Consider the following 20,177-nt stretch of genomic DNA (forward strand, 5'->3'; position numbering starts at 1 on the left):
GGAAACTGTAAAAGGTCCATATTGAAAGGCAGATTAAACATGTAATTTAGAGAAGGACTGTAGCTTCTAATGGAGTAGAGGAGGCTGAGCATCAGAAAGATACATATTTTCACTGAATCATTTGACCACCAGCTAAAGGAGGGCACTGTGGGTGACTCTAAATGACAGCATGTCTCATTTATATTTTCAGATAATAAAGAGAGCACACTGAACAAGTCTGGAAATATGTACATTTATATGTACAGTACATGAATTAAAGTGATAAGGAATCAAATCTCTAACCTCTATGCTATATCTGTGGTCTGTGAAATGATCACATATTATCTAGGTAGTGAAGAAGAAGAATGAGTGTGAAGAGTGTGGAGGTCTTTCCAATATGTTCTATGTTCAAAAAATATTACAGAATTAAAAACTTCTCATTAAAAGCAAAAGCACAATGTACACAATTTGTTCACTTTTGAATGCAAAGCTGCAGTGTGTGAGACTGGAAATGGCAGGGAGAAGAAGATTTTTGAGGTAAAGATTGCATTTTACCATAATAATGTTTTAAAAGTATGATGGTGTTCGTAATCTGAGTTTCCACAACCACTGTGTCACTATCAAAAGGGCATGCATGTGCTGACAGCCTCTGAAACTTACTGACATCTACCTGAAATAAACAAACTATGGAGCAGGTTATGTTCAGAGAGTAAGCTGATATGGCTGCTAACATAACATTCAGGGTATCTCAGTTTTTGGAAATGAAAGTTGAGGTTATCCACTTACTCTGACTAAACTTATCCGGGTAAGTTGCTTAACCTGCTTTCTGGAATACCCCTCAAATGGGTTATCTCAGTGTTGCCCGGCACAAACTACCATGTAGATGGACACCATGTTGCGCCATAGTTTCTGCAAAGCACACATCCTCGGTAAAGTGATTTCCTGCTGGCAAAAATCAATAGCTCTTCTGTTATGTTTACACCACAACGGTCGACAGACATGACCACATCAAGACTGAAAACAATTCCTTCTGCTTCAATTTATCCTCAATGAAAGAGCTCACCTGCTCCCGTCAGTTCATTAAAAACAAAAAACAAAGAGCAAACCACACCTTGCGTCACTAGGTCGGGCTGAGAATTTCCTCTGCAATGCACATACGCCCTTTTGGTGTGTCTGTGCACAGATATTAGTCACCTGAGAGGAGTCTTTATGAAAAAAAAAAAACTACAATGTCCTGCCAGTTGCGCTGTACATTGAAATGTATTGCTCATAAATCAGTTGGAACAAAATGTCAAAATCAAGACAAAATGTTCTGTATCATTTAAATAAAGAAAATATTCAATTTAATCTTCAAGTTTTTAATGAAAGCTGCAAGTTTACAGAGAATAATGGCTGGCTAACAGAATGTAACCTGTAATATTATGTATCTTTATCTTGATCTCTTCAATCTGAACTTTCATATTGCAGATATTTATCTAGGGCAGGTGTTCCCAATCTTTTATATCAACGAAACTACACTCTGTAACACTCAGTGGCACTGAAGACACAAGTTTGTTAAGTTCAGCAAGTGAAATTTTCCCCAATTTATCGATTATGCAGCTCTTCAGCAGCACAATCGTATGGGGCCTAGACTGACCAGGGCTGCAGGCAAGCCAGTCTAGCACTGCACTCTCTGCTTACGCAGCCATGCACTTGTGATCCGGGCAGTATGTGGTTTGAAGTCGTCCTGCTGGAAAATTCAGGGACGTCCCTGGAAAAGACGGCATCTGGATGGAAGAATATGCTGCCCTAAAATTTCTACAAATATATTTCTGCATTAATGGTGCCCTCAGAGATGTGTAACCATGGGCACTGACACACCTGCAAACCACAACAGACACTGACATTTGGACCGGACACTGATAACAGCTTGGATAGCCATTTTCCTCTACACAATGGCTGTTTTTTCCAAAAACTATTTTAAATGTGGACTTCTCAGAACACAAAATACGATTCCACTGTTCTATTTTCCATCTAAGATGAGGCCAAGCCCAGAGAAGTCAGCAGCGCTTCTAGACAGTGTTGATTTATGGCTTCTGCTTTGCATAGTAAAGCTTTAACTTGCATCTGTAGATGCAGCAGCGAATGGTGTTGACTAACAAAGGTTTACTAAAGTAATCCCAAACCCATGTTCATGATATCCATTACAGATGAATGACGCAAAATACGGCAAGGAAGACCCCGTACAATTGCGCAGCTGAAGAACTGCATAATGGATGAATGGAAAAAATTCCACTAGCTAAACTTAAAAAACTTGTGCCTTCAGCACCCATACACTTAATAAGTGTCCCAACTTTTCAGGAGTGTTGCAATCATCTGATTAAAAATAATTGTGTTAAAAAATAATAATAACAATAATATTTTCACAAGATAAAACATCAAACAATGCTTTCAGTATAGCACAGGGTGAATCGAATTTACAAATTACTCTTTTTTTTTTTTTTTTTAAACTTTTAAACTTTTTTGGAATTGGGGTTGTATAAAGTATTTTTTTTTCTTTCTATTTTTTAAGAACCGAATAGGTGTTTTGTTTTGATAGGTTTATTTTTATATATTTTCTATATTATTATTATTATTATTATTATCTTATTATTTTTTGGGGATTTTGGCCCTTTTTATCCCCAATTTGGCATGCACAATTCCCAGTGCGCTCTAGGTCCTCGTGGTGGCGTAATAACTCACCTCAATCCAGGTGGCGGAGGACGAATCTCAGCTGCCTCCGCGTCTGAGACAGTCAATCCGCGCATCTTATCACGTGGCTTGTTGAGCGTGTAACCGCGGAGACCTAGCGTGTGTGGAGGCTCACACTATTCTCCATGGCATCCACGCACAACTCACCACATGCCCCACCGAGAGCGAGAACCACATTACAGCGACCACGAGGAGATTAACCCAATGTGACCCTACCCACCTTAGCAACCAGGCCAATTGGTTGCTTAGGATGCCTGACTGGAGTCACTCAGCACGCCCTGGATTCGAACTTGTGTCTCCAGGTGTGGTAGTCAGCGTCTTTACTTGCTGAGCTACCCAGGCCCCTGTTGTTATTTTTATTAATATATATATATATACACACACACACACACACACTTTTTATATATAATCTTTATGAATTGTACATTTTAATTTAACTGATTTTATTTAACGTTAGTTCATTTCTGTGTTTTGATGGGTTTACTTTTAAATATTGTATTTTATTTTATTTTTTACAAATTGTACATTTTCAAGTTACATTTCATGTAATGAAAACACATCCCATGTCAATTGTGAGAAGTAAAAGCCTTGGACAATGATCAGTTAGAGCGCTAATTCCAATAATGAAACACCGGTAGGTATAACCACATTTGACAGTAACCACGATAACTTTGACATATTGCTGTTATGCCTTTTCTGTTACTCCAACGTTTTCAGCAACTCTCCATTGAAATCGAATGCACTGCCAAGCCTACAGTCATGAGTACAGTTCCAAATGCCCAACCCCACACATGACCTCTGCCAAAGGCTTCAATAGTACAGGCAGCCAAAGACCCCCAGTCACCACCCAACAATGCCCCCAATGTCTCTAATTAAGGTGGCCCGACGTGACAAAGACAAATGAGTGTTTTGGCGGCGAGCCGTAATTGCGTGGATACGACCCATTACCTGCCCTTCCCAGGTGTAATTATTAAGCCAGTAGTGCTGAACAAATGAGTGGAACGCAGGCCTGGAGGCGCAGCTGAGCCGCCCAAAGTCTCACCTTGTTCTCGACGCAGGCTTCTGTCCTCCAGACCAACAGCTGTGAAACACCAACCTCTCCGAGTGATGGAGGTCCCAGAGCTAACTAGACCTGCTGCTCGACCTGCCTTCAGCTGCACTGAGAACTTGCAGTCCTGAAATATTTATACACTGCACTGCAAAGTTTCTTAACTTTACATATTCAGTGGTGGAATGTAGGTTAAACTGAACTTGTTTCACTGAAGCTGGTTACAAAGTTACCTCACAGGGCACTTAAAAATAAAAATTCTATATTTTTTTCTTACCATCATGTTGTATGCTATTTTCTTCTGTGAATAGGAAAATGAGATGAATGACAGGCCTTCTGTTGTCCAACAAAAGTAGATGGTGATTTGTGCTGTCAAGCTCCAATACGGACAAAAGAGCACCACAAATGTCATACATACTATTTGTGTGGTGTATTCTGTCTTTCATAGCTTTATGAAAGGAATAGACCAAAATGTTTGTCAATGTTTGCCAAGACCAATATTTCTGACTGTAACTCCTCATCCTCCTTTCAAGCTACATCCACCAAACTTGGCACAGACCTTCAGGCTTTTCTGATTCAGGCTACTATGACTTTCCTAACTGATATGAATTACGTTTTTCGCACAGCGGGTGATCAGAAATCACCAAAATCCCATAGATTTACATTAACAAAATGTTCAAACGGGCCAAGATTATGCAAACTCCAGCTGTCAAAAAATTCAAACGTAAACAAGTTCTTTAATCTTTAAAGTTTAGGGTAGAAAGAAGGGTCCTCTGCTTTTGACATCAAAATGTGAAGAGGCATGCTCACAACACTTGTGCACATTAGATAAGCTGGTAAGAATGCCGGTTAAGATGTTTACATGCTACGCGAAATCAAGGTAATGGGCAAACATTTTCTTGTGTCGATCAGTTTATTCTTACGCCGTTTATGACCTTACGCCATTTAATGTGTTTTTATGACCACACACGTTGTCGGCTTATAAAGCATAATCGGTGTAAGAACATGTAAATGTGCTCAGTGCAAGAGTACTGCAGCATCTTTTGTTACAAACAGCTGCAAATACTATAATTTACAAGTTGTTATTCATGTTCAGTCTTTTTCAAACATATTGAAATATCCATATTCTCAATCCACCGTGAAAAGAACAATGTTCAGCATGTCTTCTTCCAAAAGTTGCCGTTTTTGGCATGCTTATGTTCTTCACTGACTTTGGAAATTGCGACCGCATGCTACTGCCGTCACAGAATGCCACATCTGTCTCGACTCGGCTGTGACTCTGAATCCTGCAGAGTAAACCGGTGTGCTGCCGCCTCGTAATGTATCTGTGAGCACAGAAAACTGCTGTTTGCATCCGCTCGCCATCTGTAAAAGGTGTCCAATTTCATTTTACCTGCTGCTGTAGTCGGATTTGGGCCCATCCCAGAATACAAAAAGGCATTATAGTATGCATTATTCTGCTGGACAGAGAGCGATGCATTTTATTTGTATTATTCAATGCAATTTCTCGCCCTGATATGTTTGGCCTGTATGGCGTGGAAATGTTTTTTAAGTCTCTTTAATCATTTTACGAGGCTGGCTGCAGGGAGACAGGGACATCTATTGGAGGCGAATGACGAGTGTAACTTAAGGTGATGCTATCAATTACAGCAGGCTGCCTGCAGAAGATATATGGCAACAGTTGCTTTCTTGCTGTACAGGGCCAGAACCAGAGGCACATCTGGAACCTTTAGAACACTCACTACCGCCCCCTGGAGAATATAAATGCAAATAGCATGTGACAGGCTGCACCATATAGCAATTTACAATTAGCCCTAAACTTCAGTGTTGGTGACTATAAAAGAGACTAATTACGTTCTATTTTTACAGTATTCTTTCAGAACAGGAGTCCTTTGCTTGGCTTGCAGTTGTTTATTAAATGTTATATTATTTTATGTTGTGTATCCCTCTGACATGGTTTTCACGCAATATACGCATGCATTAAAATGTACTACAGTAGCAATGAGTCAGGATGGTCAACAAGTTGTCTGACAGCCTAGCTGGTAAGAGAGGTAGACGCTAGTCGTGAGTTTATCCAGAATTTCTTCTTCATCTTTTAGCAATACTTCTATTTTGTCGCATTGCTTTAAAGTGAAATTCAAAGTGCAACTTATCTGAGACAGTTTTAGCATGCTATCAGTGTGCAAAACCAGCGTAATTATACAGGGCTATAATTAGTTGTCTAAATGCCGATTTATACGTGTCAAACCTACGCCGTAGCTTCTATGCAGTAGTTTGCATTTATACGTAGTTCTGCATTGGTGTGTCTGTGTCTTTCTGTAAGGACAGAGCCAAAATGCTAGTGTATTGAGAGAAAATACCTTCATTTCTGAAAAAAAAAAAAAAAACAATTATACATTTCATAAATAAACAAAAGCAATGTAATTTGTGGATTCAAAGATTTAGGACATATTATTTATTACACAAGTTGTCTTCTATGCAGAGAGCAAATAAACCGGCATATACTGTATAATAACTACTCGACTGATCAACACAAAATGTTGGGAGTCATTTTAAAGTTTAGAAGCCGGACTCTGCAATGCATACAGCCAGTATCACCGACTCTTAACTGTTCCGTTTCCATAACTTAAGAAATATGATTTATTGTACACCATACTGTCAAACATACAGTTAAACATCATACAGATACATATAACAAGCATATTGTTTAAAAAGGCTTTTTGTCACATTTTAGCTTGAAACTTCATTAAACCTTTTTATAAAAAATGCTCCAGATTAAAACGTGCCCAAATACCATGTGATATAACACATAGACCTTGGAGACATTTTCTTGGAGGAAATGTGACGCTACTTCAGATATCTTTTTAATCATCCTGGGGGAGCATCTCTGGTTGCAAAGCAGACCAATCACAGCTCATCGACACAACGCATAGTTACATTTTTGGAGAGGTGCATGTCAGGCGACGATGTAGATTCAACACAGAAGTATAAACCGCCATAATTGTGCTACTTGCAGCGTCTCAATGTTATCAAGGACACATACTGCCTGACAAAGAAATAGATGTTACAGAATCAAAGATAGCGTCCATCTGAAACTGAGACACATGGTCTCTGATCTTTAATAGTCTAGTGTCTTTGCAGTCTCTCCTATTGTAAATAAACCGAGACAAAGAAACAACACATCAAAGTTTGTTTAGGAGAACTATTTTCTCCATTCTGTTCTGATAGCTCTCACACTTTCATTTCTCACTGTTGAGAAATGCAGTATAACATCAGCTCTTTATTCTCACTCTTACTTTTTTGACAGAAGCAGAAAAATAGATCTCAGTTTCCACTGGTAAGTGAAAGTTTCACATGCCCCACATATATCATTGTTCTGAGATACAGTAGCAAACCATAATCTTTTGCATTAATACAAACATATACCTATATCACAGTCAGTATGCAAGTTTAAATCAAATTTGATTTGTCATCTTACTATAGCATGGAAAACTGTATTGTTTTAAATTTCTGTAATCATTTACTCGCCCTCATTTCGTTCCAAATCTGTATGACTTTGTTACTTCCGTATAACACAAAATTAGATGTTCTGCAGGATGTTCAAGCTGCTCTTTTCATAAAGTACCGGGGAAAAGGGACCAAAAAAATTAATGACTCATCTTGCATTGCACAGATGTTTGTCCAATCAAATGCTCTCTAGTTTAACAGCATGTTATTTGTGGTACATGTACCATGGCTATTTTGCGAAGAGCGAGATTCAAACCGGGGTCAGCCGGCATAGGAGGCGGGCACGCTAACGAGGAGGCTAAAGGCTACAGCCTCTAGCATCAGTCACTATTGTGCCTCTTGAGGCCAGAGATTGAGGTTTACACAATCCGCACAGCTAACACGTAAACAGCTGGCTCCCATTACACTAACAAAACTTACTGCGAGACAATGATTTCTGTTTACCTTAATTGTAAAGTTTACTTAGAAAAATCACTTTAATTGTATCCTTTGATGTTTGTTTTGTTTAGTTTTTTTAAAGTTCTGGAATGTAAAATAAAATGTGTAAAATAGGCCCAGTGTTTCAGTGTTCTCTTATGCTGCCTTCACGTGCTATCGGAATTATCGTAAATCTGAGTTTCCCACACAGCAGTTGCATATGAACAACCCCTCAAGTGTTAATTACAACTGGGAAACTCTGAGATCATTTTGATACCCGAGTTTCCGAGACGGGAGGAGTCTTAAACTTTCAACATGGCGGAGGAGAGTACAGTTTCTGTAGTGAATGACAGGTTTTGTTCATTTTTCTAAATACATCTAATTGTTAGGGCGTTTTGCTCATAGGCATTTATGGATATCAGCAACCATTCTATGCATGTTGTACATATTTACACCGTGAAAACAGCTTGTATTTTATTAAAATTCCATTTTCGCCGTCGTCCATGTTTCCTATTCTTTCCGACAACAAAGCACTTGAACATGACATACTCGTAATTACCACTTCAAAAATGGGAAGTAGAATAATTCTGATAGCACATGAAAGCAGCATTAGTAAGGGCCACCTGTGAAGTTCCCTATCAAGTGAGTTTTAAGTCCAACTGTGTGATCCTTTCAAGAGCATAGCGAGAACGAGAGGATAATATCACCCGGCAACGGCAGAGGTCAAAGGTGACGTGATGTATGTTCTGTGCAGGGAGCAGATGTTGGCAAGACCTCAGGGACTCTGATTCACAGTCAGTGCAAGATCTTCATGAGGAAAAGAAAAGAGAAAGTGTGAGAGTGTGTGTGTGTGTGTGTGTGTGTGTGTGTGTGTGTGTGTGTGTGTGTCTAATACCCCACACATCTGTTCAGCAACAGAGGAAGAGCATGCCATAATCTCACACCTGCTGTGGGAGAACACGCAGACAAACACAGCTAGTGAGGATCAGTGATGGCACACACACACACGCACATTTACACGTTTACTGACGCACACACACACTCAATTCGGCATAACTCTACTGACATATCAGCACTCACACAAACACACGGGTCAAAAATGTCACACACACACACACATTTCACAATATTAGTGAGTACATCTCATAATCGCTATGGTTTTTATACAAAGTAATGATATTTCCTATACCCTAACCCTAAATCTAACCCTCACACAAACCTTTAATGGTGCACTTAGTAATTTCTTTGCTAATTGCTAAAAAAAAATCAGTGTTATTTTTCAAATACATGATTAATACTATTTACACTGACATAAGATGAAGACTTAGTTATTTCAGTCTTACAGAAAAAGCTACTTTATTCTATCACCACTGAGATAACATGACCGGCCACATATTACTCGCTTTTTTTCCATAATCTCCTGTAATTGGACGTTTTCAAAATTAATCATGGCTAACTACGAATAACACATTTTTACAATGACATCAATAACTATAGCCTGTAAATATACAGTATAGATAGAAGTCAGACATGAACTCATCTTATCTCACTTTTAGGGGACAATATTGTCCTCAAACTATACCTAAATATGCACAATTCTTAGCCTCCTGGTTAGCACTTCATCTCCTGCCTCCTGCACTTCTCCTGCCTGCATCTTGGGCTAATAGAAGAGTCAACATTTCAAGGTGTCATGTTTGTGTTGTCTCCAAAGTGTAGCGGTCTACTACCTGAACGAGCCCGTTTCAGGCCAGGTTCGGGTCAGTTCTAAGTATAACTACGGGTTGGGTTTTTAATTAATGATAAACGATGCACGCAAACAGAGGAGTTTGGGGTGTTTGACACAAAACATGTTATTGTGTGTGTATCCACTGTTTTAAATGGTTTTCTATATAAACATGCGCTGGATGGACGTCTTTGAGCATTGTGCTGCATCTCATTTTATCAGTGTCTCACTCAGGACCGGCAAAGTTTTAGACACTGGGTCAAGTTAAAAAAAAAAATAATAATAATTATAAACACACCTTGAGACACCGGTGTTCTGTTTCATTAGTTGTACTGAGTCTCGCTTTTTTTTAGTGCATGTGTCAAAGATTTGAACTTTTGAAGAATTTCAGATTGCAAAAAAGGAGTTGATGTTTCTTCCCCATTTGCTCTAGTTTGCTGGAGGGCCGCCGTGCCTTGTTAAAACTATGTTTATGTTTACTGTAACTATACTTTTACGAATGTTTCCTACAATGTTTAAATAAAATTCAGCCTAATGAAACATATTTTCTTGTAAGCACATTCAAACACACAGTTTCTCAGTCTGACACAGACATACAGATCACAAACGTCAGAGATGATTAAATATAAAGAGGTAGGGTAGGAAATAGTAAGCGTCCACAGCTGTGTGCCACACTTGATCAGTACCCATTCACCTAAGATAACTGCTGCAAGGGGAGCGCTATCATTTTATCAGACTATCTCACCATCTTCCTCTCTTTCACGCTAACGCTTCATTCTGCTCCCCCCTCTCTTCAAACGTCTGCAGCTTCAGGGAGCGTAAAAAAGGAAATCAGACAGAAGTAGAGAAAAGTGAGATGTTCTTCACGGAGTTATAACGTCACATGAAATATGCAGCTGTCCCACTTTTTGGAGCTTCACAATTAATCTAATGTTTCCCCAGCAGGCCTGACAGTGTAATCCAGCTCCCAGGGGTGATCCAACTGCTAGATCTGTCCCAGAGGCAGGGCGGGGGATTACAAGAGAGAGCAGAGCTGGGAATATCCACCCATTACTGGGAATGAACCGGCAGGTGGCAAAGATTTATCCAAAAGAGTCCACAGAGGTGTTGAGAAGCCAGCCAACACAACTAGGGCCACATGCAGGCATGAGAACACACACGCCGGATTCTGTCAGCGGCGGTTTTATCTTCCTGAAGAAATCTATCATTTCAAAAATGTCCTTGATCTATTGAAATAAAAGAGTTTGATGTATAATGTTAATGTTTCAAAGCTAAAAACTTTCTCCCCAATCCAAAAATATAATCCATTTATAGGAACACTGTTGCAATGCAATAAAACTAGTATTTTAATACTTTTTATTTGATGTTTACACCACATGACATTTTTTAAGTCATTATATATGACATATGCAGGTTTTCGTAACTCTTTAGACACATTAGTTTAGGAGTGAGTGCCTCCTTAATGTAATTTAATGTTACTCCCCAACACCCCTAGAATATCTTGGGGTTGTAACAGTCGCAGTCCCATACTCCTGTGCTTGCTCTCTCTCTCTCTCTCAGAGGCAGCTTGCACTCTTCTGAGAAAATAAAATGCAGATTTGTGTCTCGTCCCCTCTTTTCTGCAGTCGCTCAAGCACACTTGTACGTTCCCTGCAGCCTGAAGCCTGACAGCGGCACTTCATTTCAAAATGTATTTGTAAGAGCGTTTAAGAAATAAGATATGGATTTACTCGAGCATGCAGCTGCAAAGTACTAATCAAATAACTGGTCTACAAGTTTATTAAGGTAGATTAATAAATGCATGATCTAAAACATGAGGTATCTACTGCGTTATTAAAATGAGGTGGCAAGAAGGCAGAATGCAAGTGAGCCCTTTGGTCCATTTAAAAATGGAAGTACGAACTTAATTTTGATGGATTATGCCAAAGAACCTCTGTTAGCTTTCTGAGGAGTAACATCTATCTCTGTCAGTTTACATAACATTGATGAACCTTTTAGTCACACGCATGCAGGTGACACGTTACAGTGGTGAAAAAAGCACAAGTGACAGTCTATCATGGAAAAAATGTATATTTATAAACATTTACTTGTCAGTGTACTGTTGCCATGTAACAAGATCCCATCTAGCAATGGCAGCGTGAAATGTTCATCTCTGTGGGGGGTTTCTCTCAGAAATCAATAAACTCTAAGTGATTTACTTGAGTTTATATTACTGTTTTTACCAGCTCCTGTATATGAGTTTAGAACATCAAACATTTTACTGTTTAGAAGGGGAATAGAACCAGGCATCTAACTTTAAACCTTAAAGGGATAGTTCAATTGAAAATGTAAATTCTGTAATCATTTACTTGCCCTCATTTAGTTCCAAAACTGTATGACTTTGTTACTTCCATATAACACAAAATTAGATGTTTTGCAGGATGTTCAAGCTGCTCTTTTCAACAGGGGAAAAGGGACCAAAAAAATTAATGACTCATCTTGCATTGTCCAATCAAATGCTCTCTAGTTTAATAGCATGTTATTTGTGATGCATGTAAAGTGGCTATATTGCAAAGAGCGGGATTCAAAACGGGGTCAGCCAGTATAGGAGGCAGGCATGCTAACGAGGAGGCTAAAGGCTACAGCCTCTAACATCAGTCACTAGTGTGCCTCTTGAGGCCATGGATTGAGGTTTACACAATCCGCACAGCTAACATGTACCAGCTGGCTCCCGTTACACTAACAACACTTACTGCAAGAGAACCAAAACTATTGCGAGGGAATGCAAAACTACTGCGAGGGAACACAAAACGTATTGCAGGAGAAGTCTAAACTATTTCATGGGAATACAAAAACTTTTTAGGAGGGAATGCAAACTATTGCAGGGGAACAAAACATATTGCGACAGAACACAAGCTATTACGAGAGCACGCAAAATGTTGGTTTTGGAATGCAAAATGTATTCTGAGGAAAATAGAAAATGCAAATATTGTGAAAGAACCCAAAACTGTTTCACTAAACTTTTTATGAGAATGCAAACTATAGCGAGAACGTGCAAAGCTTATCGTGAGAATTCAAGATTATTGTGTAGGAATGCGAGAGAACTTATTGTGAGAGAACGCAAACTATTGTGAGAAAATGCAAAACTTATTGCAAGAAAACTCAAAAATATTGCAAGGGAACACAAAACTATTTCAGAAATTAAATTACCTTACTGTCCCATTGGAGCCCAGTATATTCTTACAAACTCAGTCACAAATCAAATAAGTGTACCTACATCCCATTTAAGTAATATTATAACATGTAAACTAAAAATAATAATAATTACAAAAAAAGATTCTTGGCATGAGGTGGGTTCTTTGTTGAACCTTAAAGGGATAGTTCACCCAAAAATGTAAATTCTCTCATGATTTACTCAATCCCAGATGTGTATGATTTTCTTTATTCTGCAGAACACAAGTTAAGATTTTTTAAAGGAATATTTCAGCTCTGTGGGTCCTCACAATGGAAGTGAATGGGTGCCAACATTTTGAGGCTCCAAATTCCACATAAAGGGAGCATAAAAGTAATCCATACAACTACAGTGGTAACATCTATGTGTTCAGATATGATATGATAGGTGTGGGTGAGAAATAGATCAATATTTAATATTTAATGTGGATTTTGGAGCTTCAAAATGTTGGCACCCATTCACTAACATTGTAGGAACCTACAGAGCAGAGAAATTACTCATCTGGGATGGCATGAGGGTGAGTAAATGATGAGAGAATTTTCATTTTTGGGTGAACTATCCTTTAAGTGCTGTTAAGGACTATGAAAGAACCTTAAATTTTAAGAGTATTTAGGTCTCTATCAGGTGATGCCCCTTGCATGTCTTGGCAGATATCTTTCTTTACCACATCAGTGCTTATGAAGTTTGTCTCCACCAAGGGAAAGTGTTACTGAAGACCTCCCCACCTCAGTCAAATTCGGCCGGGTTGAGAGTGATTGCTGCAGCCCCTGGAGATATGTGCACACTGCATGGTGCTCAGCAGGAGTTTCAGAGGAAAAAAAGATTTCTGGGACATAGCTGTCCCCCACAGGGCCCTGCGCTGTACCCCGCAGCTGTGCGCTTTGCTTCCCAAGTTGTCCTCATCGGTTTTATGAGAACTGAAGTCAAAATTACACACAGTACACACACAAATGTAGGGTTTGTTCTCAACAGATTTAGCTGCAGATTCACTTAGAGTAACAGAGATTAATGAGCAGTCACTCAATACAATACACACAAATAGGAGGACAGTGGGGTTTTGATAGCATTATTTATGTTTTTCATGTTGTTATATGTATTTTATAACTTATTGCAAGAGAATGCAAAAATATTGCATGGGAATGCAAAAGTTTTTGCGAGAGACCACAAACTATTGCGAGGTAATGCAAAACTTATTGTGGGGAAGCGCAAAATATTGTTAGGGAACAAAACGAATTGCAAAACAATGCAAAACTATTGTTATGGAACACAAACTATTGCTAGGGTATGAATACTTATTGCGAAGGAATGCAAACTATGGTGAAGGAACGCAAAACTTATTGTGAGAGAAGGCAAAATTATTGTGAGGAAACGCATAACTTATTTTCAAGGAAGCGCAAACTATTCCAATGGAACGAAAAATGTATGCGATTACAATTAAACTATTATTAGGAAATGCAAAACTTATTGCGAGTTAACACAACCTATTGCAATGGAGCACAAAACCTATTGTGAGGGAACCTAAAAAAATAGTGTGAGGGAATGCAGTCTACTGCTAGGGAACGCAATACTTATTGTGAGAACACAACATTGTTTCCCAACTATTGTGAGAGAACGCAACACCTATTGTGAGGGAATGGAAACTATTGCTAGAGAATGCAAAAGTTATTGTGAGGCAATGGAAATTATTGCAAGGTAGTGCACAACTTATTGTGAGAATACAAAACTATTGCGAGGAAATGCAAAACTTATTGAGAAGGAGTGCAAAATATTGTGAGGGACAGCAAAACTAATTTCAAGAATGCACAACAATTGTGAGGGAACACAAAACATATTGTGAGGGGTAAAGCAATACTTATTTTGATGGAATGCAAACTATTGTGAGGTAACAAACTATTGCGAGGGAGCGCAAAATATTGTGAGGGAACCCAAAACGAATTGTGAGGTAATGCAAACTATTGCAAGGGGATGAAAAACTTATTGTCAGAACACAAAACTATTGTGATTGAAAGCTAAATGTATTGCCAGAGAATGCAAAACAATTACGTGGGAAAGCAGTACTTATTGTTAAGGAATGCATTTCAACGACTGCAAAGACAGCTGGGTTTTGACAGCCTATTTTATCCACCTTATTTTGCAACCTGAGGTAAGCAAGCGGCTGCGTTTCTGCAATGTAAATAACTAGAAGGATAATAAGACCAGAATTTAGTGATATGGGCTAATGAACTATTACAAAACCACATGATGTACAGCAGAATAGCATCCTAATGTCAGATTCTCTTCTAACGTCAGTATTAGTAAGAGTACCTGTAAGTATTCACTTGTTGCTGTGTGTTGTTATTGAAGAGACGATAATAAAATCTGATTCTTACTTTACCGAGAGTGTAGCGATGCAGTTTTTTAATGTCTCCATATGAACCTCCATTCATATTTATCTGTAAAACCTCCGATATTGCCTTTATTTATTTATTTCAAAAGGCGATCATCACCTGATTCTGCCTGTGCAACAGTGATGAAAGGATGACAAAATGTGATAAACGGTAAAACTATTTGTGCTACAAACCGATGTGTTTATGAAAATAATGATTAATGGTAATAATATAATGACATATATTGCCAGCTTGCAATATAAAGCAACATGATGTAGTAATGTGTCGCTAAAATAGACATAAATAAAGACCTCTTGTGAGGACACAAAATGATTGCGTGGGAATGCAAAACTTCCTGTTAGAGAACGCACACAACATTTTGTGAGAATGCAGAACTACTGCCAACATGACAAAGTTAACATACTTTTCTATGATTTATTTAAAGTAGTTAGTTTTTTTTTTGTTTTTTTTTTTCCAAAAAAGCCCAATATTTTCACTGAGCATTGAGCATACATTCTGAGAAAGTAGTCCATAGTAGTCCATTTAACTCATTCCGTCTTTGGAAGTCGTTGAATAGTTTTGTGTGAGGAACAGTCCAAAATTTAAGTCATTGTTCACTCATAAGCTTTTCTATTCAGAAACTCTGAACTGTCATTTACACTTGTGTCCAATGAAATATGGTGGCCAAGATGTGTTATTGAAATTAGTTCTTGAAAATGATCATCAATGATCATTCTGCAAAAAAGTCATGCCGGTTTGGAACAACATGAGGGTGAGTAAATGATGACAGAACTTTCCTTTTTTTTTAGCAAAAGACCCTTGAGAGAAGGGAAAATAAGAAAAAACATCTTTTCACCTTTCAGATATCAGCTTAAAGCCTCGATGTTACAGAACTATCACCAGGGTAATTACTGTGACATCCTACTTTAAGCGTAAAGACCGTCTAGAGATCTCAGTGTGATGTTGATGCATTTCATCTAACCTTATGACATGAGCTAAGAGTCTGAATGAGGTGGTGCATGCACACTTTAGCCAGTTCAAACCTTTAAGAGAGCATACACTCATTTACAATTCCCCAAACAGGCTGCTTGTAATTGTAATAAATGGGAAGTTGGCCCATACAAATGGATTCATCTGCTGGGACTGGAGGCATGCCAAATTGACAAATAAATTAGAAACTGATTTACTTTTATTATTTACTGCCAGTATGTCCAAATTTAATGTGACCGTAGATAGAGCATTTTACTTCATGAGTAAGTTCACTAATTTTCTCAAAGTCTCAAACTAGTCTCAAACCGCAGACGTCCGCGTGAGAAGCTATTCACATTGGAATAAGTGAGTAAATGTAGGGGAGTCTGTAATTTAAGCATTAAAATGTATAATTTTTCAAATGATGCATGATAGTAATAGTAGATTAAATATAATAAAGGTTATGTTTATTTAGTAGTGTGTGAGTAATAATGTGAAAAATAAGTATTTATAAAGTCAGAATCAGCCATTGTAGTCATGATTTGTGAGAAAGTGAGTAAAACACACTTGTAGCATTGTTGTAGCGCCTCTAGTTCACCAGAAAACTGTGACCAAACCAAAAAATCTATTTATAGTCACGTTTTTTCTACAAGACCAGGTTGAATTATTTCTATGTTAAAAATATTTCAGTATGGAGAGAATAATTTATTTCAGCTTTTATTTCTTTCATCACATTCCCAGAAGGTCAGAGATTTACATACACTTTGTTAGTATTTGGTAGCATTGCCTTTAAATTGTTTAATTTGGGTCAAACATTTTGGGTAGCCTTCCACAAGCTTCTCACAATAAGTTGCTGGAATTTTGGCCCATTCCTCCAGACAGAACTGGTGTAACCGAGTCAGGTTTGTAGGCCTCCTTGCTCGCACATGCTTTTTCAGTTCTGCCCACAATTTTTCTATCGGATTGAGGTCAGGGCTTCATGATGGCCACTCCCAATACCTTGACTTTGTTGTCCTTAAGCCATTTTTCCACAACTTTGGAGGTATGCTTGGGGTCATTGTCCATTTGGAAGACCCATTTGCGACCGAGCTTTAACTTCATGTCTTGAGATGTTGCTTCAATATATCCACATCATTTTCCTTCCTCATGATGCCATCTATTTTGTGAAATGCACCAGTCCCTCCTGCAGCAAAGCACCCCCACAACATGATGCTGCCACCCCCATGCTTCACGGTTGGGATGGTGTTATTCGGCTTGCAAGCCTCACCCTTTTTCCTCCAAACATAATGATGGTCATTATGGCCATTTTGTTTCATCAGGCCAGAGGGCATTTCTCCAAAAAGTAAGATCTTTTTCCCCATGAACACTTGCAAACTGTAGTCTGGCCTTTCTATGGCAGTTTTGGAGCAGTGGCTTCTTCCTTGCTGAGCAGCCTTTCAGGTTATGTTGATATAGGACTCGTTTTACTGTGGATATAGATACTTGTCCTTCTGTTTCCTCCAGCATCTTTACAAGGTCCTTTGCTGTTGTTCTGGGATTGATTTGCACTTTTCGCACCAAACTACATTCATGTGATGGCTGCATGGTCCCATGGTGTTTATTCTTGCATACTATTGTTTTTACAGTTTGAACGTGCTAATTTTAGGTGTTTGGAAATTGCTCCCAAGTATGAACCAGACTTGTGGATGTCCAAATTTTTTTCTAAGGTCTTGGCTGATTTCTTTTGATTTTCCCCATTATGTCAAGCAAAGAGGCACCGAGTTTGAAGGTAGGCCTTAAAATACATCCACAGGTACACCTCCAATTTAGTACACCTCCTATCAGAAGCTAATTGGCTAATGGTCTAAAGGCTTGACATAATTTTCTGAATTTTTCCAAGCTGCTTAAAGGCACAGTTAACTTAGTGTATGTAAACTTCTGACCCACTGGAATTGTGATATAGTCAATTTAAAGTGAAACAATCTGTCTGTAAACAATTGTTGGAAAAATTACTCGTATCATGCACAAAGTAGATGTCCTAAACGACTTGCCAAAACTATAGTTTGCTAATATGAAATCTGTGGAGTGGTTAAAAAAATAATTTTAATGGCTTCAACCTAAGTGTATGTAAACTTCTGACTTCAACTATATATATATATATATATATATATATATATATATATATATATATATATATATATACAGTTATATGTTCAGACTGAACACATTCTTGCATTAAAAAGCTAGAAAAATTAGAGAACACAGATGTCTTGAGATGCGCTTTTACAAGTTGACATTCTTTTTAACCTGTCACAGCTCCTGTGCAAGACACAGAAAAAAACAGAGAGGCAGCACAATGGTCAAAGATGTCAGTTTAACATATGTTTACACAGAAAGACTACTGAAAAACAGAGCAGACTGACACAAAAATGTGTTTGGTGTGTACGGCCCGGTCCCTAAGACCGCAAGAGTACATTAAGCGCACCATTTGGTACAGTTCCCATAACCTACTGAAAGTGCAGATTAATATGTACCAGCGCCACAATGTACCTGTGCTAACAGGCAGCTGTTTACAAAAGGCTCCATAAAATCACTTGCATTCATGTGCTGTAGATGAAGCAACAGTGTTAAGCTCCTCTTGCAGACAATGAGAGCTGGGCAAGTTTCTAGACTCGCCATTGAGCATGCAGAGCACTTAGTAGTAGGAAATCTTCAGTCAGGTCCAATCATGTTTATGTAATGGGTATCCGTCACTGAACAGAATTATAAAAAGCTTTTATTCAGATTTCTTCTCTGAACTGTGGAAAACAGGCTTAAAGGAACAGTTCAACCAGGAATAGTTCCATATGACTTTCTTTCTAATGCGGAACACAAAAGGCAATGCTTTAATAAATATATCCCGTTCCGTTTAAGTGCTAAACAACGCAAGTTCTCACGTGAATAGGCGAGCCACTGTGAACAACCTTCTCTCATGCACTCATTAACCTGCAGCAGACTATTTTCATGTCAGCTACCCAAATCAAATACCCAAAGTGACACTTTTAAATGTTCTGTACGTCACCATGTTGACAGTTGTCTTAGTTGCATATGAATTTATACAGATGTCTCATCTCAACGTCAATATTCCACACCTTATGCTTCTCCTAATTAAGACTGAGACAGGGATGCATGCATGACGGAAACTGCTGTTACATTTGTTTATATGGAGTTTGTTTATATTTTTTGTAGTGATTGTCCCATAAAGCTACTCTGGAATCTTTAGGACCACTGAAGAATAATGTGGGATTTTTAATTGAACATGTATTTTTGTAATTAGTGATAAATTAACCTAAAATTTGTTAATCTGAGTAATTTAAAGGCTTGATTATTTTAGGTTTGGTATTCCCTGTAAATTATTAAAAACTACAAAATGTACCTTTACTTTGGGTCTATGTTGTAATTAAAATTAACTAAGTAATTATCACATAAAAAAGTAAGTCGTTTTGGGAAAAAAAGCATCTGCTAAATGGATACATATAAATGTAAATCAGCGATCATTTAGCAGAGACGGGCCAGTTCTATTTATATGAATGGGAGAAATTGGAACGCTTAACCAAGAAGCTCTAGCACCCAACGGTCTATGGGTCTATATCCTAAATATTATAACTTAATTTTATAATTTAATATCAATTCATCAACACCCAAAACAATGTTTCAGTCTATTTTTAATATTCACACATTTCAGTTTTATGACAGTATCTTCACATTTTATATTGAATTTCTATCAATCTGAATTGAGTAAAACAAATGCACATACTATGAATATTTAATTAAACTAAAATGTATGCTTTATAATAATGTACATTATTTAAAGATTTCTCAATTCAGTCTGTCATAAAACTGAAGTGTCAATCTTAAATATAGATTGAAATATTTTATGTGCACAATTCGTACGCTATATGCTGCACAGTATGCCGTAAGCATTTCTGAGATGCCCTCATATTCTTCTAGATGTTCATGTTTAACTTTTGCACTTTTAGAGTAGTGAGTCACCAATCCCTTGTTGATATCTCAACAAGGTTTAGTGAAATGCAAGTGTCACATCTGTCTCTTCCTGACCCATCATGTCTCTCTCCTTGACAAATGATGAAGTCCACTCACGTCTGCTGTCTGCGAACATGAGAACCACATCCATTCCCCAGTATTCACTCCCTAAATGCTGGGCCTGCTACTGTCTGTATCTTTCTCTCACTTTTCTTCAAAAAAGCC

The sequence above is a fragment of the Myxocyprinus asiaticus genome, chromosome 33 (assembly GCF_019703515.2).
Source record: "Myxocyprinus asiaticus isolate MX2 ecotype Aquarium Trade chromosome 33, UBuf_Myxa_2, whole genome shotgun sequence".
NCBI classification, from domain to species: domain Eukaryota; kingdom Metazoa; phylum Chordata; class Actinopteri; order Cypriniformes; family Catostomidae; genus Myxocyprinus; species Myxocyprinus asiaticus.